The sequence below is a fragment of the Phacochoerus africanus genome, chromosome 15, assembly GCF_016906955.1.
Source record: "Phacochoerus africanus isolate WHEZ1 chromosome 15, ROS_Pafr_v1, whole genome shotgun sequence".
Lineage (NCBI taxonomy): Eukaryota > Metazoa > Chordata > Mammalia > Artiodactyla > Suidae > Phacochoerus > Phacochoerus africanus.
In genome coordinates, this window is record NC_062558.1 from 10,594,425 (window position 1) to 10,619,484 (window position 25,060).

The 25,060-nt window shown below is 47.0% G+C and overlaps 1 protein-coding gene across 2 annotated transcripts in view; it reads left to right on the forward strand.

The window, feature by feature from the left end:
- DPYSL2 (dihydropyrimidinase like 2) overlaps positions 1-25,060 on the forward strand; it is a 117,487-nt gene that overhangs the window by 58,105 nt on the left and 34,322 nt on the right. The window lies entirely within an intron of this gene.

Genomic DNA, 25,060 nt, shown 5'->3' on the forward strand with positions numbered 1-25,060 from the left:
CTCTGCTGTACAGCAGAAATTGACAGAACATTGTAGATCAATTATAATAAAAAAAAATTAGAGAGCATACCCAGGAATGTCTGCTCTGGGCCCGGCATCACGCCAGGTGCTTCACAAACATCCCAGATGCAGCATCCACCTGCAGTGCGTGATGGGGTGTTGGACTGATCTCTAATCTCCATCTCCAAGAAAGAGAAAGATTTTGGTGTTCAAGCTTTACCTTGCCCTTCGATCCAACTTTTATTTTAAAAGTCATTTTTCTCCTGTAAGGGTAAGGGAGAAAGTGATCAGAGAGTGACCATCTGTCCCTAGGCAGGAGGCTGTGTCCAGCAGGGAAAGAAGTGCGTGGAAATGGTGGTGTGCTGAGTATTCCGGGTCTCTCAACAGAAGCCCTGGATTGATGACCTGGACTTCCCCCTGCATCCCGGGGCTGGGGGAGGGGGGGCTCATTTGGAGGCGATCAGAGAAAGTAACTCATGCCATTCGTTCATCAATTGCACTTAATCCCTCTTCTGGGAGGCCCAGGAGCCCTTTTCCATGCATGGCCAGATTGTACTGAGTTCTGCCACGTAAGCTGCTTCAAAGGTCTCCCTGCCTCTGACTGGATCTCCTCTTTCCTCATTTCTCGGAATTGCTCTGGCCTGGTCCCCTCCAAGGCTCATTAGGCTCCGCTCTTCTGGCTGGGAAACACCTCGGCAGATGGCATTTCTTGTGAGGAGGAACAGGGACAGGGAAGAAGATCAGAGGGTTTCTCAGGGTTGGTTGGGGTTGCTGCTCTGTGTATTGTTTTTTTCCCCTATGGAGCTGATCCAAGGAGAAGCATGAGGTGTAATGGAAAGAATGTGAGGCCCAAACGTCTCCACGACACATCTTCACGAAGCTGGGAATCAGGAGACCTTAATTCTGGCCCTGACCTTAGTGCTTATTCATTCAGGCAAGTTGCCCCACGTTTCTGTCTTGGTTTTGTCAGTTGTCAGAAGGGCCTGGATCAGCCTTTCTTGCCTAATAGGGTTGCTGGAAGGATTTGGTGAGGTGGCGGGTATGACACAGCTCAGACAGGTTATAGAGGAGGGGTGGGTAGGCCTTCAGCCCAGTTTTAATCCTGGCACCCAGAACTTTTTATCTTGACACCTGGATCCTGAGCTGTTTGAAGGGCTGACTTGGTTTTGTGGTGACTGACTGCAGCAAGCGTTTCTCATTTCCTTAGACACCTCTTCTTCTCTTCTTTCATTGAGAAGCAATTAGAATGGTCAGCAGAGCTGTGAGATAGCATTTTCTTTGACATTACAGAGATACATCTCCACCAGCACCTGAATTTCTTTTTTTCCCCTCTTTTTTTTAAAAAAATGACTCAATGAATTTTATTACATTTATAGGCATACAATGATTATCACAACCAAATTAGAGCATTTCCATCCCAAACCCCCAGCGTACCTCCCCCGCAACCTGTCTCCTTTGGAAACCATAAGTTTTTCAAAGTCTGTGAGTCAGTGTCTGTTCTGCAAAGAAGTTCATTGTGTCCTTCTTTGAGATTTCACATGTAAATGATAGCATGTGATGTTGGTGTCTCTCTGTCTGACTGACTTCACTTAGTATGATAGTTTCTAGGTCCATCCATGTTGCTGCAAATGCCAAATGCCATTATTTCTTTCCTTTTAATGGCTGAGTGATATTCCATTGGGTATATGTACCACATCTTCTTTATCCACTCCTCTGTTGATAGACATTTAGGTTGTTTCCACATCTTGGCTGTTGCAAATAGTGCTCCAGTGAACATTGGAATACATGTATCTTTGCGAGTCATGGTTTTCTCTGGATAGATGCCCAGGAGTGGGATCAAAGGGTAATTCTATTTTTAGTTTTCTGAGGAATCTTCATACTGTTTTCTACAGTGGTTGCACCCATTTACATTGCCAACAACAGTGTAATAGGGTTCCTTTTTCTCCACACCCTCTCCAGCATTTATTTTTTGTAGACTTTTTGATGATGGCCATTCTGGCCAGTGTAAGGTGGTACCTCATGGTGGTTTTGATTTGCATTTCTCTAAGAATGAGTGATGTTGAACATATTTTCATGTGTTTTTTGGCCATCCATATGTCTTCTTTGGATTTTTTTTTTTCTTTTCTCTCTCTCTCTTTTTTTTAATGGCTGTACCCACAGCAATATGGAAGTACCCAGGCCAGGAACTGAATCCAAGCTGCAGCTGCAACCTACACTGCAGCTGTGGCAACACCAGAACCTTAACCCACTGCACCAGCCCAGGGTTCGAAACCTTGCCTCCTCAGTTACCCGAACCACTGCAGTCAGATTCTTTTTTTTTCTTTTGTCTTTTTTTAGGGCCACACCTGTGGCCTATTGAAGTTCCCTGGCTCAAATTGGAGCTTCAGCTGCCAGCCTGTGCCACAGTCACAGCAACGCGGGATCCAAGCTGTGTCTGTGACCTATACCACAGCTCACTGCAACGCCAGATTCTTAACCCACTGAGTGGTGCCAGGGATCGAACCCGCATCCTCATGTATACTAGTTGGGTTTATTAACCACTGAGCCGCTACAGGAACTCCCTGCAGTTGGATTCTTAACCCAGTGTGCCATGGTGGGAACTCCCAGAATTTCTTTTCTTGCTGAAAGCATTCAGCTCTGTTTATTGGGAGAATTCTGCCATTCCACCCCCTCCCCAGGAAAACACATGTTCTATCTTACTTTCAAAAAGAAAGGTTCACTTTGCTGAATTTTCCATCCTGCTTGGTGGGAGATTCAGAATACCTGATCATTTTCACTCTTCATAATATAGAAAACGATGCTTGTAATAAATGGCTGGCCCAAAGAGCAGATAAAGCTTCAACACAGGACTATTTTGTCACCAGAGGATGGGTGGGAGTCTGGTACCTGACCCCAAGCTCCAGGTATGGGCTGTACCTGGGACACGGGGGGGGGGGGTCTGGGCTGTCTCCTCATTTTGTGGCAGGGAACCCGAAGCCCAGCAGTTTCCACTTCTGTGCCATTTCTCCATACACTTCCATTTGTATTCGTGCTGTCCATGTGCCTTTTGGCTCTTTACCAACAGCAAGCGCTGGCTTTGGCGAGAGCTTTGCCACTGTGCAAAAACTTATCTCTAAGAAAGAGCTTACTTTCCAGAAGCCAACCGAGGATGGTATTATCCCTCTTTGAGAGGTGAATTTTCATTACGTGGCAAGGCCTCTTACTCAAAGACAAGTTGGAAAAGAAATAGGTTCTGCTATGTCGGGGGATGGAAGGTTCTCACTCAGTTATGTTTTCTGGGTCCTGGGGTTTGTGCAAATGGGCACGTGAACTTCCGGGTCTTAGTTCTGAGAGTCAAGGGGATGCAGAAGCCACGTGCTGTGCAGCACATCTGCCTCTCTGACACAAATCCTGTTTCCACTGTCTCCTTGCCAGTTAAAGATGGCCTCCAGCGACTGATAGTTTTTCCATCCGTGAAGGTGCCAGAAACAGTTATTTTCCTAATGATTTTCCTTCTTCATGTATTGGCTTGGCCTTTTGTTTTCCTCATGCTCTTTGTCCTTAAGGCAATTTGCAAAAAGGCGATCTATTCTTCTTGCTTGTTCTTAAGGATTTCATCAAGAAAAAAGATGCTGAGTAACAGTTTCGGTTGCATTCATGTGTTCTTTCATTATTTATTAACAGATGATTGTGTTGGCTTACACTAACTATATTGATGTTTTAAAAATTTAGAAAAAGTATAATTGATCTACTGTAAAATTCACGCTTTTAAAATGCATAGGGTTTTTTTTTGTTGTTGTTGTTGTTTTTTTAAGGCCACACCTGCGGCACATGGAGGTTCCCAGGCTAGGGGTCTAATCGGAGCTACAGCTGCAGGCCTACACCACAGCCACAGCAACACAGGATCCAAGCCGTGTCTGCAACCTATACCACAGCTCACAGCAATGCCACATCCAAGCTGTGTCTGCGACCTACACCACAGCTCACGGCAATGCCAGATCCTTAACCCACTGAGCGAGGCCAGGGATTGAACTCGAAACCTCATGGTAACTAGGCGGATTCATTTCTGCTGCGCCACAGTGGGAACGCCAAATGTATAGCTTTTTTTTTTTAAGGATATTCACAGAATTGTACACCATCACTACTATCTAATTTCTGAATGTTATTACTTCCCCCCAAACAAAACTCCATATTAGTTAGCAGCTGCTTGCTCTCTCCCGCCCCATGACAAGCACTAATCTACTTTCTGTCTCTGTGGATTTGCCTATTCTGGATGTTTCATATAAATGGAATCATGCACTACGTGCCCTTTTGCATCTGGTTTCTTTCACTAGCATAAGGTCTTAAGGCTCATACATGTTAGAGCATGTGTCAATGCTTCATTACTTTCTAAGGCTAAATAATGTTATGTCCTGGAATATATTGCATTTTGCTTATCCATTGATCAGTTGATGGTATTGGGATTTTTTTTCCACTTTTTTGGCTCTTGTGAATGAATAACATTCACCCGAGGACAAGTTACTGTGTAGACATATGCACAAGTTGTTGTGTGTTTTCATTCCTCTGGGGTATGTATGTCTAGAAGTGGAATTGCTGGGCCATAGGGTAATTCTGCCTTGAACGTTTGGAGGAACTGCCGAACTGTTTCCCAGAGTGGCCGCACCATTTGACATCCCCACTGGCAGTGTCTGAGGGCCCCAGTTTCTCTACATCCTGGCCACACTTGCTGTTTTCTGTCATTTGGCTTACAGCCATCCCTGGGGGTTGTGAGGTGGTATTTCATTGTGAGGCCAGGCTACTTGTTTACTGACCTTTAGTGATACTTACTTTCATCCATGCTGTGAGCGCTTGGCTTTGAGTATGTTTTCCTAAGCCTGCGTGGGGCATCCAATGTGAAAAGTACAAGGGTCTCCATAGAGATGAGAAAGATGAATTGAAATTAGGGATGCCCCAGGAAACCAAGGCACTCTGCCCTTCTGCCCACCAGCCCCTGGAATCCTCTCTGGGGTTCTCTGCCCTTGGCTGTCTGGAATGCCTCTTGCTTTCCCCTCAGGCCTGCTTCTGCCCCTCCAGATTCACTCCTCCCTCACTGTGAGTCCCAGAGGGAGTTCTTTTTGCTGCCTTTTATGACCACCTTCACCCTGCTTTATGGTGGGGTGAGCAGGTAGATGGTCTTGTGCCAGGGAGGGGGCTTGCTGGAGGCCTTGTAGCCTCTTTGCCCCAATGTCCTTTCTCTGGCATCTTCTTGAGCCTGCCTGGCTAGGGCACTCTCAATCAAGGACTGCGGATGTCCCAGGCCAGTCTGTTCCTGCCTCAGATGGACACACCCTCTCTATATAGACCTGGGTAATAAAGTGAATCACATTCCGCATCTATGCTGAGCCTCTACCCAAGGCTGCTCTCTCCTGGGACCCTCCCTCTCACTCGGTGAGATCGATAGGGTGGGCAGAATCCCATATGTCCCATGAGGAAATTGCAGAACAGAGAGTTAAGTGACTCATCCAAGGCCATTCAACTAATACGAGACTGAAGGAAGACTCAGAACCTGGTCCTCTGGCTCCCTGGCTGGCACGAGTCTTGCTTGGCGTGTTGCTGGGGGCATTGGATGGGATGCATGGTTTCAGTATACGCACTGAATTTGAGCCTACTCCATCCTCGCTTTCCAGATGCTTCTGACGTAGCAGTGAGGCACATCCGATACAACTGACACCTGTGCTGGGTGTCTGAGGCTGCAGTGATGTGGGCGGAGAGAGGGAGATAACAGCTCTGAAAGGATGTGGTCCCTTCCCAGTGCCATTGTAGAACTGCTCTGCGTGAGCACATTTAATTAGCTCTGTGGTTTCCACCACTGCAAGACCCCGTTCATTCAGCCATCCAGTCATTCGCCGCTTCAGCACGTTGTTATTGGGCCCCATAGTAGGTATTGGTCTAACCAGTAGATCTGCAAATATGGTCTCTATTCTCCAAGAACTTGACGTCTTCTGGGGAGACCCACAAAGAAAGGACTGCAATCACCAGTGATCACTTCTGGAGTTCCTATTGTGGCTTAGTGGGCTACGAACCCAATCAGTGGGTTAAGGATGTGGCATCACTGTGGCTGTGGTGTAGGCTGGCAGCTACAGCTCTGATTTGACCCCTAGCCTGGGAACTCCCAGATGCGAGGGTGTGGCCCTAAAAAGCAAAAAAGAAAAGAAAAGGAAAAAAAAAAAAAGCGATCAGTTCTATACTGAGGTTCAGGAGCAACAGAGAAGAAGAAATCTTTAAAATCTGCCAGAGTTGGGCCTGGGGAAGCTTCCCTGAGCAGGTCTGAGATTTGACGGCCTTGAGGCCCAGTTAGGATTTTGCCCTGGGAGTCTGGGCAGCAGAAGGGGGCTTCTCGCCTGCTGTAAGAGAGGCACGGGGCGGGGGTGGGGCGGAGTGGATTGAGGCACATGGAATTGAGTAAATGAGTCGGGTATGCTTTAGAGTTTACAAGGAAATCAGTTTTACTGGGTATAAAAAAAGAATTTCTGTGTGAAGGGCGTGAGGAGTGGTGTCCTGCGTGTCAACCTGTGGGTGGGTGGGAATTGTGGTCCCTGCTCCTGTGGTTGAAGGTGAGCCCTTGTTACCTAGGTTTTAAGTGTCTCTCCAGCCTCTGGCCCCTTCTGTTTACTGTCAGAATTCAGCAGGGGACTCTCACAGATGCTGCTGAGGGACTCCCACTGTGGCTGTGGGTGACAAAAGGAGATTTAGGGCAGAGGGACCGCCTCTGCCAGAGAACCAGTTCCTGGAGGGCTGGGGGAGAGTGCGACAGAGCCTTTGTTATGCAAGGACAGATCTTCTGAGTGCGGTCTTAGGGGCAGGGACGTTCTTAGGATGTTCTCACCCGAAAAGAAGGGGTCTTGGATTATGGATTTGCCTGTGGTGTTTGAGTTCTGCCCTTATTGTGTGCCACCTGGGCAGTAATTTCCATTTTCAGAGGAGCCACAAGTTGTTGGGTTTTTTTTTTTCCCTCCCTCCTTCCTTCCTAAAAAAAATATGGCAACGTGTACATAACATAAAGTTTTTACCCTTTTAACTCTTAAGTGTACAGCTCAATGGCATTAAGTACCTTCACACTGTTGTGCAGCTGTCACCCCCATTCATTTCCAGAGGTTTTTCAACCTCTCACGCTGAAACTCTGGACCCATTAAATACTAACTCCCTCTTCCTGCCTCCAGCCCTCAGCAACACCCATTCTACTGTTTTCTGTCTCTATAAATCAGACTACTTTAGGACCACACGTAAGTGGAATCATATAGTATTTGTCTTTTTGCCACTGGCTTAATTCCCCTAGCATAGGGTCTTCAAGGTCCATCCGTGGGTGCGTGTGTCAGAATTTCATTCCTTTTTAAGAATGAATAATACTCCATTGTATGTTTATACGCACATTTTGAAATATATTTAATGGACACTTGGGTTGTTTCCACCTTTGAGCTATTGTGAATAATGCTGCTGTGAACATGGGTATGCAGACGTCTATTTGAGTCCTTGTTTTCCATTCTTTTGGACATGTACCCAGAAGTGGAGTTGCTGAATCATATGGTACTTCTGAGCCACAGCTTTCTGATCTGTAATACGATGTTTCAAGGTTATTGAAGTGGCTTAAATTTGGTAGAGGGTGGCTTAAATTTGATAGTGGATATAAAGGCCTGAGCATGTGCCTAGCTCATAATGAACGTTAAGTCCCTTCCTTTCCAAAAGGCCCCTTCCATCCTTTCCTGAAAAATTTACCCTTTAAAACGAAAAGCAGTTTTAACTGTTTTGATGAAAATCCCTCTTCAGAGGTGGTACATGGTTTCTTCTAAGTGGAGGGAACAGAACATGGTTTAACCCTTTCTTTATGGGCCATGTTTGGTGTCCGCCCATGTTATTGCATGCACTGTACTCACCTTCAAAGTGCTGGGCCTTTGACGACACCCACAAAGGGTCTCTAGCTGTTGGAATCTGTCTCTGTCTCATTATCCCTGCCTCCTCCCTTACCGTCCTCTCTCACTTCTTGATGCTGATGGTGTTCCTGACTGCAGTTGTCACCCTCCCTCATTTGAGTTCACATTTCAAGTCTTCCTTCTACTTGGAGACCAGATGATGGGGATCCTCACCATTGTATGAAAGTTGAAAGATACAGACTCTTAGTGAGAATCTATAACCACTGCTCCCAAAGGGCATTTTTTTTTTTGGCTGAATGGGCGTCCTTTTTAACCGTTTTGTGGAGTTTAGGTGAGGAGTCAATGCCCAGATTTGGATTGTGAGGTGTCATTTCCTCTGGGAGGAGTCATGCCAGGGAAGGGGAGAAAGCCAGGTGAATACTCTGCCAGGACTGAAGGGCAGGTGGCCAGCTTCCATCTGGATAGTCTTGGAAGGCTTCTTGGAGGAAGGGGAAATAGACCTAGTGGGGAAAGAGGAGGTCTTAATGCATGGGAGAGCCTATCTTCTTCCTCTTAAGAATCAGAGGAAGCACAGAGCCAGGAGTTGGGCCACTGGCTTGGCTGCCCCTTAGGCTCCGTGGCTATCAGACTTTGAACATTCCTTCACTGTAGGACTAAAAGTCTGATGCCTGACTATCTCCACCCTAAGCCCCTCTCTGTCAGGTCTGGCATCTACTATAGGAAATAATAGCTTTGTCTTCCTTTGGATATTTTTTTAGTATCCAATATCTTAGGTGTTTCTCAAACGCATTTTGTCAGTTGTGGAAAAATGTGTAGAAACTGCTCTCTCTTTGCCTTGAACCTGTATCTTGGATCCAGTCCCTGGGCTGTGGAATTTGAGAGAGGAACACTAGGACTGATCCAGCAAATACTTCAATGTCTCCCTTCCTGATGAATAAGGGCTAGAATACTAGTTATTACCAATATTATTTAACATTGTTCTGGAAGTCTTAGCCAATGTAATATGACAGGAAAAATAAGAAGTAAAATTATTGAAAAGGAAAAACAAAATGATTGGTATTTGTTAGATAATTTACCATAAATATTAAAAGGAATTAACTGAAGAAAACATTGGCTCTAAGAAGAAAGTTTATTAAGATGACCCAGTATAAAAATATGTATTCAAAATGAATAACTTTCCCATATGCCAGAAAAGCCAACTGGAAAATATAATTTAAAAAACCCCATTCATAGTAGCAACACAAAATATAAAGTGACTGGGAATTATAAGAATATATTTTTATGTGTTGGACCCAAGAGAAGATTTTAATAAATTTAAAAAGTTCTGTGTTAATGAGTGGAAGGATCTAACACTGTAAAGAAGCACATTCTTTAGAGATTAATTTCTAAATAACCAGAATGTCAAAAAGTGTTGTTTTTAAAAAAAATTTTTTTAAGTTATAGTTGATTTATGTTGTATTATTTTTTTGACACCTGACTGAATAATTCTAAAGTTCAGGTGGAAGACTCAATAGGTGATTAGAATTAAGAAAATTAAGAAACCAGGAGTTCCCGTCGTGGCGCAGTGGTTAATGAATCCGACTAGGAACCATGAGGTTGCGGGTTCGGTCCCTGCCCTTGCTCAGTGGGTTAACGATCCGGCGTTGCCGTGAGCTGTGGTGTAGGTTGCAGACGCGGCTCGGATCCTGCGTTGCTGTGGCTCTGGCATAGGCCGGTGGCTACAGCTCCGATTCAACCCCTGGCCTGGGAACCTCCATATGCCGCGGGAGCAGCCCAAGAAATAGCAACAACAACAACAACAACAAAAAAAGACAAAAGACAAAAAAAAAAAGAAAAGAAAATTAAGAAACCAAAAAACTTAATGAAGGACAGGAGACCACTACTGGTTAGAAACTAAAAAAATTATAAAAATATAATCATTTAAGTGGGACCAGCTCCAGAAGAGACATGTACATCAGTAGGAGAAAGCAAAAAATTCATAAGTGCCAACTGTATCTAAGTATTTAAACTCAAGGTGAAATGATCATGTGGTCACAGTGTTATGCTGGAATAGTTAACTATTTGAAAAACAAAGAAAAGTAAACTCCATACCTCAAATCATATGCCTAAATACCTTCCAGATGGGTTTGTTCAATTTAAACAACAAAGTCAGAAGAGAACGAGAAAAAACTATAGCCAAAGATTTATAGAAGATATTTCATCAAAGGTAGAAATCAGAAAAGATGGAGAAACTTGGCTACACAGGAATTAAGACCATCACCAGAGTAAATTAATTAAAAGAAAAACAAAAAGTGGGAATTTTTATTTACAATATGTGACATAGGGTTGATACATTTAAAATATGAAATCTTAATATTTTAATAAGAAGATGAACACTTAAAAAGTTAAATTGCTTTAATAGCAAAAGTAAAGGGTATGAACAAGGTATTCACAAAAGAAGAAATAATTCTACCATTAAACTTATGAAAAACTTTCAACTTCATGAGTAAGAAAAGAAAATACAAATTAAAATAGTAATGAGCCAACTTTTTGTCTACTAAATTTTCATGTTAAAAGGAGTCCTGACACCCAGTGGTGTGGTGAAGTGGGAACCCTGATAGGCGTTTACATTGGTGGCTGTTCTGGAGGGAAGAAAGAGTACTCTCTAACAGGAACTTTAAATTTCTGTAAACAAAAAAAAATGTTCATACCCCTTGAGCCAGAATAATCTGTGTGCAAGCATTTAGTTCTCGGGATGTTCACTATAACACACATTATGAGAAAAAATTAGAAACAGCCTAAATGACCAAAATAAGTGATTGAGTAAGTAAATGATCGCCACTTCTAGGACAAAATGGTATGGAGTCAGTAGAAAATATTTGCTGAAATCGGCATGCTCACAGTATATTGATGGAAAAAAGCAGGCCTTGACCACTAAGTCTAATTCGATTCTACCTTGTTTTAAAAAAGAGCCTCATGGAAGTATAACTTACATGCTGTAAAGTTATGATTCTACTTTCATAAGGAATGTGTGTGCGTGCGCACGCGTGTGCGTAAGTGGTTAGGAAAAACTTTGCATAGGCATAGATCAACATGTGAATGGTGATTTTCTTTGGATGATGGAATAACGCAATTTTGCTTCTTTCCTCAGTTCTTTCTGGTTTTCCAAGTTTCTGGCATGTACATGCTTTTTCACCTAAAGGAATTGTATGAAAAGAAAATTCCCTTGGAGCTACCGTTTTCATCTGCCTTGCTATCTCTTACCCCTGTCATTCCTGGAAGGAAGAGGACATAATATGAGGAAGTGTTTGAAGTGATGTACAGCCGTGGGGGTGGTGTTTGTGTAGAACCTGAACTCTCCACTATCCACGACGTTGGAAAGTGTGGTTAATGCTTCCCGAACAACTGGGGCCCTTGTCAAGCTTAAACTTTGTTGTCCACATACACTGGCTGTTAGTCAGAGTCTTATTAATCTACTAGAGGGGAAAAAAGACCCATTGAACAGCCAACCGTCAGTCCAAGATTTGAAACACATCATGGTACAATGGCTGTGGTTCAGACTCCAGAGCTGTTATGCTATGTTTTTGAATTCAGTCCAGGTTCCTAGGAGGAAAACACCCGTCAATTATGTTGGCTCTCGATAGATCCCAGTCAACACATGACATCACCAGCTCTTCCTTCCCTGCCCGCCTTTATTTGGAGGGGATGCAAGGGGAATTGTGCAACCTTGGAATTAACAGAACAGAGACCAGATTCCCCTTTTGTTTGTGGGTTTGAGCTCCTGCCGGATAGCTGCTATTTTCTTTACCGTCCACAGTGAGGCTATGTCACAGCAGCTTTGTATAAGGGAGCAGTGGTTGCTCAGGGGCTAATCAGAGCCCCGCGTCCGTGTCCACGTCATTTCTCGTTTGAACTTGGGACTCTCGTCTTTATTGTTCCTTGGTGTGTGAGTGACGTCCTGAATTACAATAGGTATGAACAGCACACTCTTTCAGCGTGTATTTTCACAGAAAGGTTATTGTCCTCAGATCCTAGGGTTTGTTTGAGTATCTGCTTCCGTAGGAATGTAAACACGACCCTGTTTGATGAAGTTGCTCGTTCTTTCCCATTGTTGGCGAAGACCTTGGGGCTTGGGCTGGAGCAATGTGACACAGTTCTTCACGTTTTGTTATGTCAGGGCGTGCGTTTCTGTCGATCTCTAATTAGGAAGCCTTAGGAAGCCGCAAGCCCTTGAGTTTCTAGTCAGATTCCCTTCCTGACAAGGAAGCAGCAGGAAGAAAAACAGACAGCCCCAGTCTTTGCACGTGAATGCCGTGTGGTGTGACTTGAATTTTTTCATGATGTTCCACACAGCCCTGTCATCTCATATTTTTGGCAAGCCGGCCCTGAATCTGTGGTCTGGTAGTCCCAGGCAACCCAAAGCTGAGACAAACAGAGGAAGTGTCATTACTCACATGCTTCCCCAGCCACCTCATCCTGGTCCGACACGGCCAGCTGCCGCCCACTTTGAGGTGGGGCTCCTCAGAGCCAGTCCAGCCCAGCCCCACACAGAGTCCCTTTCTGTTGTCCCCCGGCCCTCCTTACTTTCCTGCATGCTTTCCTTAATTGGTTTGTAGTCTGGAATTTATTTATGGCCGACGTTGTGAAGTCTCCTCTCTTTTTACTTTTTTGCTTTTTAGGGTCATACCCATGGCATAGGGAGGTTCCCAGGCTAGGGGTCAAATCAGAGCTACAGCTGCCGGCCTACATCACAGCCTTGGCAACACCAGATCTGAGCTGCGTCTGCCACCTACACCACACACAGCTCATGGCAACTCCGGATCCTTAACCCACTGAGCCAGGCCAGGGATCCAGCTTGCATCCTCATGCATACTAGTTGGGTTTGTAAACTTTTGAGCCACAATGGGAACTCCACCTCCGTTTTCTTAACAGCAGCCTGGAGGCCACGGGAGGCAGAGTAGGGGACTTGCTTCCCCCGACCCCCATCATATGCAGGCAGGCGTATGCGCGCGCACGCACGCACGCACGCACGCACGCACAAACACGCACATGCCCTGTGGTCATCGTCCTGGTGCCTGGGGCCAAGGATGCTGAAGGAAGGGGGTCTGTTCGGAAAATCTGCAGCTCCTAGGGGCTGCCTCTGCTTCCAACTCTTAGGAAACTCACCTCCTGCTCTCCCCTGGAAGGAGAAAGGGGAGAACCAGGTCACTGACCCCAGTCTGCAGTTACCAAATCCCTTAGGGGATTTTGAAAATAAAAATCATTTCCATATTCTAAAAGCCTGCTGGGGAGTTATTGCCGTGATGTTTCCTGGATAAGGTCAGGTTTCTTTGCTTGCGATGGGAATTTTACACGGACTTTGTAAAGGATGATCATTTGTGTTTTCCGCTCTGCTTGGCCGTTTTTCTTGCATTTGATTGAAAATAGAATGGATGCATTTCTTTATGCCTAATACGTTCCATTTGATTGGAAAATTGTTTCCATCATGGGGACCCAGGGTCGGGAGGGGTGTGGGGAAGGAGGTTCCCGGGGAGGTGGAAAGTCTCTATTTATGTCTGTTGACAGAGGGTCTCTGTGATTCTTCCTGCTCTGGCATTTACTGTCTTTTATTTTATGACCAATGCCTACTTGCTGGGTAAACAGGACAGATTTGTTTTGCTTGGTTGAGTCTTATTCAGTTTTATGCGAAGACCGTTTGCCTAAATGAATAACTTAAAGCTCCATGCCTTTCTTGTGGCACCTCGGGCTTCCTCCTCTCAATTATGCCTTTATCTGCCTCCCTCCTGCGCTCTGTCACTCTTCGTGGTTCTCCACCTGAACCCCCTCCTGAGCCCTGCCCCTGCCGCCTGGTCCGTCGGCAGCCCTAGAGGGTGCCTTTGGCCCCACGATGCCCAAACGCTGAGCCCTTTCGCATTAGACCACAAAGCACAGCAGAGCATTTGCAGAAGACTGACTTCGTGCCAGGAATTAGGTCAAGCAGCCCTCTATGCTCAAGACAATCCTCTTTTACTTTCAATTTATTTAACAAATGCTTATGTAAGACCCACTCTGCCAGGGACTGTTGGGAGCCCTTTACAAACACCACTTCGTGCCAACCCTGTGAGGAGGTACTATTATCTCCATTTCACAGATAAGAAAACTGAGGCCCAGAGAGGGTGAGGGATCCTGAGTCGTACAGCTAGTGGGTGGCAGAGCTGAGGTGCCCACTCAGGCAGTCTGACCGCAGAGCTCATGCTTTTGATCCCTATATGCTGAAGTAGCCATGGTTGCTGTTCTTATTTTGCAGATGGGGAAACTGAGGCACGGGGCGGGGTGGTTTAAGTCACTTGCCCAAGGCCCTAGAACTAGTCAGTGGCGGTGCCTGGATTCAACCCACAACAGCTGAGCTTGGAACCAGAGCCCCAAACGTGTGCAGTCCGTGCCCTGTGGGGTTTCCTCCTGCCCTGTTTGCAGCACACTTGGTGTGGACCGTTATGGCACTGGAGACCATTCCCACACAGCACTTACTGGTTCTAAAAACTCACTGGCTCCCTCACATTTTTTTTTTTTCTCCGTGAACACAAGCCTATTTTGCTGGTGGAGTGGAGGCCCCATTGTTTGAGGGGGCCTTTGAGAGCCAACCAGCTGCCGGGCCTGTGAAGTCCCCGTCGGTCTGTGAGAATCCCCAGGACTTCAGGAGGCTTTAGCCGAATTCCAGGATGCAGATGCTAGCCTGAAGCAAATTTTGTGTCTCTCCCACCAGTGCGGGGATGTGAGATGCCATAAAGTTGGCCTGTTTCCAGACTAAGACTCAGAATGCCTGTCTCGTTTCAGGAAACAGAGCCCTCTCCCACAGTTAGCCAACAATTTCAACATCTCTCAGAGAAATTCTACATGGGCCTGGGATTGGAAGCTTTGTTTTCTGAGGACTTTGGCTGGAATTTTCACCTTTGGCTTTCCTGGCCTGCTCCCTGGGCCACAATTTCATCATCCTGCTTTGGGACTGGCACTTCCTATTCAGTGTCTCTCTGTCTGTCTGTGAGCATTACGCGGAGCTGAGAGAAAGCACAGCTTTGCTCTGTGTACCTCGAGGCTCAGGAGCTTGGGCTACTGCCTTGTCTAGTCTTGTCTGCCTAACCAGGTGGCCTTAGGGGAGTCCTCTTAGGGCTCAGATCGACAAAGCCAAGAGCAGGGGCAAGGGGACAGGAGGACGAAGATGGTGGCCCTCGCCACTTCTGCACGTTCTGGTTAAATGGTCAGTCATCTCTGTACAGCTGCTGGATCTGCTCTCTTATATATTGGCTGGCCCCCTACTTTTGGGTCTTGGAAGGTGGCCATTTATCTGCAACTGAGACGGCCTAGAAGAGTGAAAAGAGCTTTGTTTTTCACTCCCTTAAATAGCAAGCAAATAAATTGAAAATACCAGCACTGGCTGGGTGACAGCCTGGTCGGTTGCCAGAGGCAGTGTGAAGTGACGGTGCTTAGGAATGCAAGGCGGTCATCTAGTTCATTTGTTACCAACCGTAGCTCATCCAAGTGATCCCCGACTTCGGAGAAAACCATTTCAAGCAAAGGGGGAAGTTATTTGCATGAATATGTCCATAGGAACAATAGTTACACTAGAGGAAGATTGGAAGCGGTCTAGAGGTTCAACATATGGGAATGGTGAAGAAAGTTATAGTGGATTCCCCCAAGAATAGTTCTCATCAAAAAAAAAAAAAAAAAAAAGGAATTACAGAGACTCTAAGACAACATGGTATTAAGAAAAAAGCCACAATTAAAAGTGAGTGTGGAAATTCCCATGATGGCTCAGCAGTTAAGGAACCCAGTTAGCACCCATGAAGACACAGGTTCTATCCCTGGCCTTGCTCAGTGTGTTAAGGATCCAGTGTTGCCGTGAGCTGTGGTGCAGGTTGCAGATTCGGCTCAGATCCCTCCTTGCTGTGGCTGTGGTGTAGGCTGGTGGCTACAGCTATGATTGGACCCTAGCCTGGGAACCTCCATATGCCGCAGATGCAGCCCTAAAAAGACAAAAAGACAAAAAAAAAAAAGTGAGTGTGTGCTGTAATTACACTGCATAAAACATATGCACATGACAGATCTGAAAGATGATATAGAAAAAGATTAATAGTTACTATTAGGATGCTGGAATTATAAGTAATATTTTCTCCTGTTAGAAAAAAAAAAAAAAATGGAATGGAAATAGTACAGATTTTGGATTCAGACCTAGAATGGAGTTCTGGTCTTGCTACATCTCATTAGGTGTCTTTAGTGACTCTTGATATTTCCCTGGGACTCGGATTCCTCATTAGTCAGAAGGCAGAACCATTTCTAAGGGTCCCTGGATCTGAACCTGCTTGTAGCCACCCATGGTCTTTTCAAGTGGAGTCTGCCAGACTTACTTATATCAAGAAGAAATTAAAAAAAAACAAAACAAAACCTCATGGGAGGTTATCGCTGTCATTGTGCATGAACCACAGCGTCCTTTACGCAAGCGCTCCTGGTGGCTAAGCAGTGCCCTTAGACCTGTCTCCGATCACGGCTTGATGACGCCTCCCCTTAGGCGCTACTGTGCATATCCATCTTCGTGAGCAGAGAGAGATGCTCCAGTCCACGGAGGCTGCTTTTGAGGAAGAGCCGTTTCTGGCAAAACGGATCACTGCCCTCCCTCCCATGCCCACTGCTCCACTCTGGTGAGTCCCTTCCCAGAAGGTTGATCCCATGTTGCCTACAGATGGGCCCTTGGGCTTTGCCTGTCTGCTTTTGATGAGTCGAGAAGAGGGTTTCTGCTCATCATTGGGTCCGTAAATCCTCTTAAAGGATTTACACATTATAAATGACCCTTCATTGCCACACAAAGATTTCATTAGTGTGGCCTTTGATCTTACATGCAAGGAGGCCATGTGCAAGCCGTACCCAGCCTCAAAGAGAGGGGTTTTATGAGGTGCTGACATTTTGACAAGGTCTTACCTGGTGCCCCAGATTGCGTTTCAGTGACTCACATTGGCCGCATCTTTCCCTGTCCACCAGGTTAAGTTCATTAGCTGCCCACTTAAGTGAACCTGCATATGTTTTTGATGATAGAAAAGGGTTTGGGTTTGGAAAGTTGAGGTGCGTGCTATTCGTAGATATGCCAAACAGGTGGTGGTTAGGAAAGGCTGCAAAACAAGTCAGGTTGGGCTTCCAGCTCTGAGTTAGTGTCTGCACAACGGTAGGCAAGTCTCACGGCTCCCGAAGTCCTTGAGTGATGCAAGCATCGTGAACCTGCCCACTTGGTTTTTGAGCATCAAATGAGGTACGGCATGTGATCACATGTTGTGAACCGCTATGGAGCTATACCCATGTGAGGTTGCTATCATTTCAGTCAAATAAATGCAAGACGGTGGTATGGAATTATGAAATGATTTAAGGCACCATTTCTATTTTTAAAAATTTCTGGAGGAGTGGCTATGTTTCCCTAAAGGGGGGAGCTTTGGTCGTAATTGTCTTGAGCTGACTTGTGAAAGTGGAATGAAAATCCAGGATGCCTTTCCAGGATCATCGTTAGGGAGTTCCTGTCCTGGCTCAGCAGAAACAAACCCGACTAGTATCCGTGAGGATGCAGGTTCGATCCCTGGCCTTGCTCAGTGAGTTGGGGATCCCGCGTTGCTGTGAGCTATGGTGTAGGTCGCAGATGTGGCTTGGATCCTGCGTTGCTGTGGCTGTGGTGTAGACCAGTGGTTACAGCTCCGATTCGACCCCTAACCTGGGAACCTCTATGTGCCTCAGGTGCGGCCCTAAAAAGAAAAAGGAAGGAGAAAAAAAAAAAAAACCAACCAAGATCATCATTAGGATCAGAACTAACCCTGGGTTTGGAAACTGGGCCTTCTGGCTGCCCTGTCCCCCACCTCTTCTCTCCCACCCTCTGTCTTCAGCTCTGACTCCTGGACTTCCTGGACTTACAGAGTCACCATCCAGCAGCCTAGAAGGAACGGGCAGCAGGCCCCGGGCCGAGGAAAGGGACATCGGGTGGCAGGGGGCATGGGCTGCAGGTGTGGGAAGCTCTTGGTGGCCACTTGCACCTTCTGGATGGGCAGCCACCTTCGTGCAGGAACCACCCTGACAGGTGCTGCAAGCGGTGGTGGAGGTGGTGGTGGTGGTGGGGTCCCACCTGCTTCCAGCTGCTCATTATGGGGATTTTCCTGAGACTCACTCCACCAGTGAGTGCTGAGCCCAAGACACAGGATGACTGCGGGAAGCAGAGGAATGGGGAGGGAAGAGATCAGGGAAGTGGCTGGAAGGAAGGAGAGAGGAAAAGTCAGATAAGAGCAAGAGGCGGGCCAGGCAGAGAAGGACCTGCTGTTCTGAGGCTCTGATCTCCAGCTCAGGACTTTGGAACAAGGGTCAGAAATGGGAGTGGAATCTAATTAAGGAAGATGGAGCTCCCAGGGACTCCAGCAGTGAGAATGTGGGGGAGACAGAGAAGCCAGGGGAAGATTGTCCAGAGCAGAGGCTGACTTGCAGCGTGCTGTCTGGGAGCAGGGGCAGTGCAGCTGGGGGCAGTCACACCGAATGGGGGGATGGGGCTGGGAGGAATCCATCCTGTGTTTGGGTAGGGAGTGGCAGGGGTGCAGTGGACCCGGACATGGCGCCCTCGATAGCACTCAGCCCTTTTCAGAGCCAGGTGGGAAGGGCAGGGCTGCAGTCCAAGGATGGAACAGTCATTCCTGTGTGTACCTTTTAATGTAGTTTTTTTCCCAAATAGATTTTCAGTATATCAGGGACACAGTTTGTTTCCTCCAAAGGTGGCTGATCATCAGACCATTTAGGAGGTTATTTGTTTTATAAATACACTGTACTGGAACTTGCCTCGGCCCTTATTCCCATTAGATCTGGCTTAATGGCTCTAGCAGTGATCGCTGGATACTAAATGGTTTCTTATGGCTCAGCTTGGTTTATATGAATACAGTTGTTTAGTTTTTTCATTTTTTTGACTGCACCTGCAGCATGCAGAAGTTCTAGGGCCAGGGATTGAACCCATGCCACAGTAGCAGCCTGAGCCACAGCAGTGACAACACAGGGTCCTTAATCTGCTGAGCCACCAGGAAACTCCATTCCTGTTTAGTTTTTAAAAGCACAATTACATTCAAGGGAGTTCAGGAAAGAGAAATAAGGGCGTGACCCAAGTGCCTTAAGGTTCCAGCAGTTAGCAGTTAATACATAGTTATCTTCTCTGTTTACTGAATGATTGAGCTACTTGCTATAGTTGTAAAAATTAAAAGGATAAGATTGCATTTTACTTCTCAGTTAGCCACCCCTCCTCACTTGCTTTTGAGCTGGTGTGGCTAAGTGCTCTGGAGTGACAGGTCTGGGGTCACAGCTCAGCTCTGCCAGGCGGTAGTCACACCAGCCCAGGCCACATTAACTGTCCATCATCTAGAGCTGCCCAGGGCCTTGCCTGGCCACGGCCTGGATGGCATGAATGTCTCACTCCTGCTCTGGGTTTTAAGTAACATGAGCAGGTTACTCAGTCTCACTGTCCGTCAGCTCCTTTGACCGAAAACTGGGGCCACTGCTGGCTCCCACCTCAGGGGCTGGTGTAAGGATTAAGCTGGGTAATCCAAGGAAGATGCATAGACTGGTCCTGGGCAACTAGGAAGTGCTTGGAGGATAGTAATTATTGCTGCTGTTACTCTCATCTTCAGAGTATGTGAATTACACTGCAGTTGGTCATCCTTTCTTTGGCCAGGAGTAACCTCTGGCAGCGGGGTTCCTCATGCATTCAGGAGGGCTGGGATGTAGAAACTGCCGTGGCGGGTCTCTGTGGTGGACAGACCAGAGAACTGTGTGTGCCGATGACTCAGTGCCGGGGGAAGGGTCCTTCGGTTTGTGTGTTGGTTCTCAGAGTCCAGTGTCTGGGCCCCTGGGCGGAAGAGGGGTCTAGTCCTAGAGTTGGCCGAGGCCTTGCTTGCCATAGGCACATTTGGTGTTTGGTCTCTCCCGAGCTTATTAAGCACCTCTTGTATGCCAGCCCTCCTGTTTGATGCTTTAGGGCACAAAGAGCAGAGACCATGACGAATAACTGGTCCTATCTGACTGGTAGCCTACATCTTATTGAACACTCACAAAAAAGTGCGGTGAGGGACGTTATTGTTGCCCATTTATATTTTTTTATCTTTGTGCCTTTTTGTCTTTTTAGGGCTGCACCTGCAGCATATGGAGGTTCCCAGGCTAGGGGTTCAATCAGAGCTGCAGCTGCTGGCCTACACTGCAGCCACAGCAACGTGTTGCCTGTTTATGGATGAAACCATCAGGCACAAAAATTCTGATAGTTCCAGCTCTTAGGAGAATGCCTTTTTGCATTGCGGGAGAAGCAGTATATTTGCACAAAGTGAGTAGTGAGCCCTGGAAGCATGTGCTTTAGAGCTGCCGCAATGCTTCACAGAAGGATTTATGTGGGAGTTTTCCTTATGAAGGAATGGGACTTGGTCTTCAGCTGGTCTTTTTTTTTTTTTTTTTGTCTTTGCCTTTTCTAGGGCCGCTCCCGTGGCATATGGAGGTTCCCAGGCTAGGGGTCTAACCGGAGCTATAGATGCTGGTCTACACCACAGCCACAGCAGTGCGGGATCCGAGCTGCGTCTGCAACCTACACCACAGCTCATGGCAATGTCAGATCCTTAACCCACTGAGCAAGGCCAGGGATCAAACCCGCAACCTCATGGTTCCTAGTCGGATTTGTTAACCACTGCACCACGATGGGAACTCCCAGCTGGTCTTTTTGAGCACGTCCGTGTAGCAGGCGCTCTTCTGAGCAGCTCCCGTGTTAACTCATTTACAGCTCATTGGAACCCAGTGGTTTAGATACTAGTATTAACCCCGTTTTACAGATGGGGAATCTCAAGTCTGAGGAGGTTGAGTATCTTGACTATGATGAGGAGCTCACAGAGGTGGCCAGGAGTTCAGGCATCTGACCTGGCCTCTCTCCCACTGCTTCACCTACCTGCCCTTGTCTTTTGCAACTTTTTTTTTTCCTATGGCATCTGGAAGTTTCCAGGCTAGGGGTCCAATCAGAGTTGCAGCTGTGACCTACGCCACACCCACAGCAACTCCAATCTAAGCCACATCTTTGACCTGCATTGCAGCTTGCAGCAACATTGGATCCTTAACCCACTAAGCAGGGCCAGGAATCAAACCCACATCCTCATGGACACTCTTTTGGGTTTTTAACCCACCAATCCACAACAGGAACTCCTACCTGTCCCTTTTCTATTCTCAGGCTCAGGTGCTTTCTCTTCCCTTTCTGCCTTTTTTTTTCCCCCTGGAATAAAACCATGTCATCCTAACTGGCAGGCCAGACTCCCAAAGGCTCTTATCTTTCCACCCACAAAAGCCATTCCTTGCTGACTCGGTTGCGGGGCATTTTGCTGAATAGATGCCAGCCCTGGAACTCCATAGATAAGCCCGTGGTGGCTTGTGTTGTCACATCTCCCTGATGGTTTGCTTTTCATGCAAATCCATTCATTTATCTAAGATGGGAAAGGGAGATGCCACCGCACACACAGTTAAGTCAGGGCCTGGGGACCGAGGCTGTGCTGATTCTGCAATGGGAGGCCAGTGAGGGGCAGTTCCGATGGGATAGAGGCCCCAGGGAGCATGGGCCGTGTGTGTACTGACTAACGGGAGATTCTGGACCTGCCCCTACAGGGGTCAGTGTGTGAGGCTTCAGGGAGGCAGGGGGAGGGCCCAGGGCCCCCCCAGCCACTGCTCCTGCTAATCTAACTAACCCCCCCCACACACACACTGTGGTTCCACATGTTTCCTGCTCAGCCGCTTCAGTTCCAGAGCAGAAACCGTGGTAATGACTTTTCTGGCATGTCGGTGTGTTTTAAATACAAAGGGCCCCTGGAAAACTGATCAGAAACACCAGCCACTGGCCTTTTAAAATCTTGAGGTCTTGGGTTATGTCAGGGTACCTTCCTGGTGGTGGCATTGTACTGAGGTTAGTAAGATGTGACCCCTGGGCAGGTCACTGGGCGGAGGGTCTGAGGATCTCTCTCTATCACTTCTTACAACTGTATGTGAATCTACAATTACCATAAAAATTTTTAAACATTGGGTCTTTTAAATGCTACAGACTCCAAAGAGGTCTTAGATCTGAATGTTCCAGGAGCAACTTATGTGGTGTCCAACACTTTGGCAATATCCAGTAAACATAAAAATGGTGTACCAGGGAGTTCTCTTGTGCTGCATTTGGTTAAGGATCTGGCACTGGCACTGCAGCGGCTTGGGTCACTGCTGTGGCGTGGGTTTGATCCTTGGCCCAGACACTTCCACATGCCGTGAGTGTGGCACCCCCCCCCCCAATAGGGTACCCAAACCACTCAAGGCAATAAAAAGGAACCAACTGCTGATACATGTTATTGTGGACAAACCTTGAAAACACTGTGCTGAGTGAAAGAAGCCAGACGCAAAAGACCACATATTGTATGATTCCCTTTTATAGGAAATGTCCAAAATAGGCAAATCCATAGAGACGAGCAAATTAGTGGTTGCTTAGGGCTGGGAGTAGCGGGGTGGGAGGCTGGGAGGAGGGGCCGCTGATGGGTACGGGGTTTCTTTTTTTGGGTGATGTTCTACTATTAGGTTGTGGTGACAGTTGCACAATTCTGTGACTAAACTAAAAATCATTGAACTGTACGGTTTAAATGGGTGAATGGACTGGTATGTGAATTACCCCTTAAGAAAGCTGTTAAAAAATGTAGGGTCCTTTGATGGTTTTAGGAAAAGTACTAACAGCCCTTTGGAAATAGCTGGCGTCTTCTAAGTGCGAGCCCTTCCGGACACTGATTCTAACTCCTCGATTCAGGCCCCTGTCCCGGGGCGTGTTCTTGGCTCCCTCACAAACCAGATTCACAGGCCTCCCACTGAAACCACACTGGTGTTTCCAGTGGCTCATCCTGAGGGAATGAAAACTCAGCGTGTGCCAGACCTTTGGCTAGGCGCTTTCACATGCTGTCTTGAACTTCTCGAAGCCCTGCACGCCTGGTAGTTTCATGCCCACGTTTTCTGTGGGAAGAGAGAGTGGTCCCGGAGAACAGACACAGCAGGCGAGTGATGGATGCAGCGGTAACTAGAACCAGAATGGGGGGCTCACTGACACCAAAGTCCATCTTCTTTCCCCGCCTTGGTGCAAGGCTGGGGTGAGGAGCTGGCCTTTAGGCATGTCACCAGGGAAAAAGCCTGTGTGTTCCGTGCAAGTTGTTTCCAGGCTCTGTCCTCAAAGGTGGACTCTGCTCCCTCCGGAAATGAGGATGACACTCTGCCCTGTTCCCTGGAGCAGCTCTTCCCAGGAGAGCTTCCATGGAAAGAGGACTGTGGGAAAACATGTGGAGGCCTTTCAGGGACACGTTCCTGAGTGTCACGAGCTCTTGGAGGAAATGTGTTTATTTCCCTGAAGCCTCTGCTTTGCCAGTGTCCTGAGTTTCCAGGAGTTCAGAACTCTAGGAGCCGTTATTAGATATGGAGGGAACTATCCCTTATGTTTGGTAAGGGATAGTGCTGTTATGTGGGACACAGGCCCCTGATGGTAAAGCGGGCATGTGAGGGAATGCAGGGGGCGGGAGTGGTCATTGGGAGAAGGTTTACAGCCAGGTCGTGATGCTCAGAGTGGTCCCAGGAAGAGTCAGCAGCTCCTGGGCTGCTTATTCCAAGCTTAGATTCTCAGGTCCCAGCCTAGACCTACGGAATCAGACATTCTGCGGAGTGATGTCCAGGAATCTGTGTTTAATAAGCTCTGAAGATGCTCTTTACACACCCTGTGTAAAGCAGGGCACCGGATGATCTAACCCACGCTTGGGGTTGAGTGGAAAAATCTGGTCGTGTTTCCAGCAGGGCATGTTGTCTTGTGCTTGACCTGATGTTGCAGGTTGGCGTGGGAGCTGGAAGGGAGCTCTCGTTCAGCGGTTGACAAGATGTATTGAGCACTTCCTCTATCCAGGCGACCACTCTCTGCTCCGAGGGAGCTTACAGCCCCATGAGGGGGCGAGTCAGAAGGAAACTAGGTGCAGAAACTGCTGCCGATGGGGATGTGACCTGAGACCCTGGACCTGGGCAGAAGGAGGAGGGATGTCACCCTGGGATGGTGACATTTAGCCTAGTCAGAAAGAGGTGAGCTAGGGGTAGGTGGCAAAGATGATGCTGGAGAGATGAGTCAGGACTGGATCTTCAGGACCAAGAAAAGGAGTTAGAATTTTACTTTAGAAACGCTGGACAATTATCAAAGGCTTCCATCTGGGGAGGGACAAATCTGATGAAAGGTTTCAGATCCGCTGGCTGCTGGCGAAGGGTGGTTCGGAGGAAGGCAGATGGGGAAGCCAGGGGCATAACTAGGGAGATTCTGCCCAAACCGTGGTTGCTGCAGAGTCATGTTTTCCTCCCCACCCCCACCCTCCCACCTTTTTTTTTCTTTTGCTGGGGGCAAGGGGACACAATTTAAGAAGAAAAATCGGAATTGCTTTGTCAGGGTTTCTCTGTTAGCATTTTACTGAGATGGCCCAGGCTTGTGTGAGAAGTATACATCCTCGTTGCTTTCATCATGCAACATTATATGTTACATGTATTACAATACTAGCCATGTGTTTACCCATTTAATTACATATATACTGTTACTTATAAAAAGTAAATTTTGTCAAAAGAAAATTCAGTTTTGCTGTCCATATTTTTGAGGCAGTTGATTCCACTTTAGCAGTGTCTGCAAGATTTGATCCAATTCAGGAATCTGAGCTCACTAGCATTGCCTGGATGGACATTTTCTTAGTGGAGAACTGCTTACCTGGGTGTACAAAAATCTAATATTTAGAAGAATGATTCATTGCTTTAGGCGCCAAGAGTCCTGGGTATTGTGTTCAAACAGTCCAGTGGTTGCATCAGTTTGACTTGATCTTGGATACGTCATTTCCATTTGTCTCTCTGCAGAAGATGCATAATCATGGTAATTGGGTGAGAGCTCTTCAAGACCTGGGAGAGACAACAGCATGTGCCAAGGCCCTGTGGCAGAAGGGAGCAGGCTGATATTGTAAGAACTGAAAGGCAGCCTGAGTGGTTAGAGAGGAGATGCAAGGGGCGGGGGGGTCCAGGGCTGTTTGTCGAGGTAGGCAAGCACCCAGCTGGGACCTTGTTGGAAACTTTCATTTTTATCTGAAGAGTAAGAGGAACCATGGGAGGGTTTAAATAGGGGA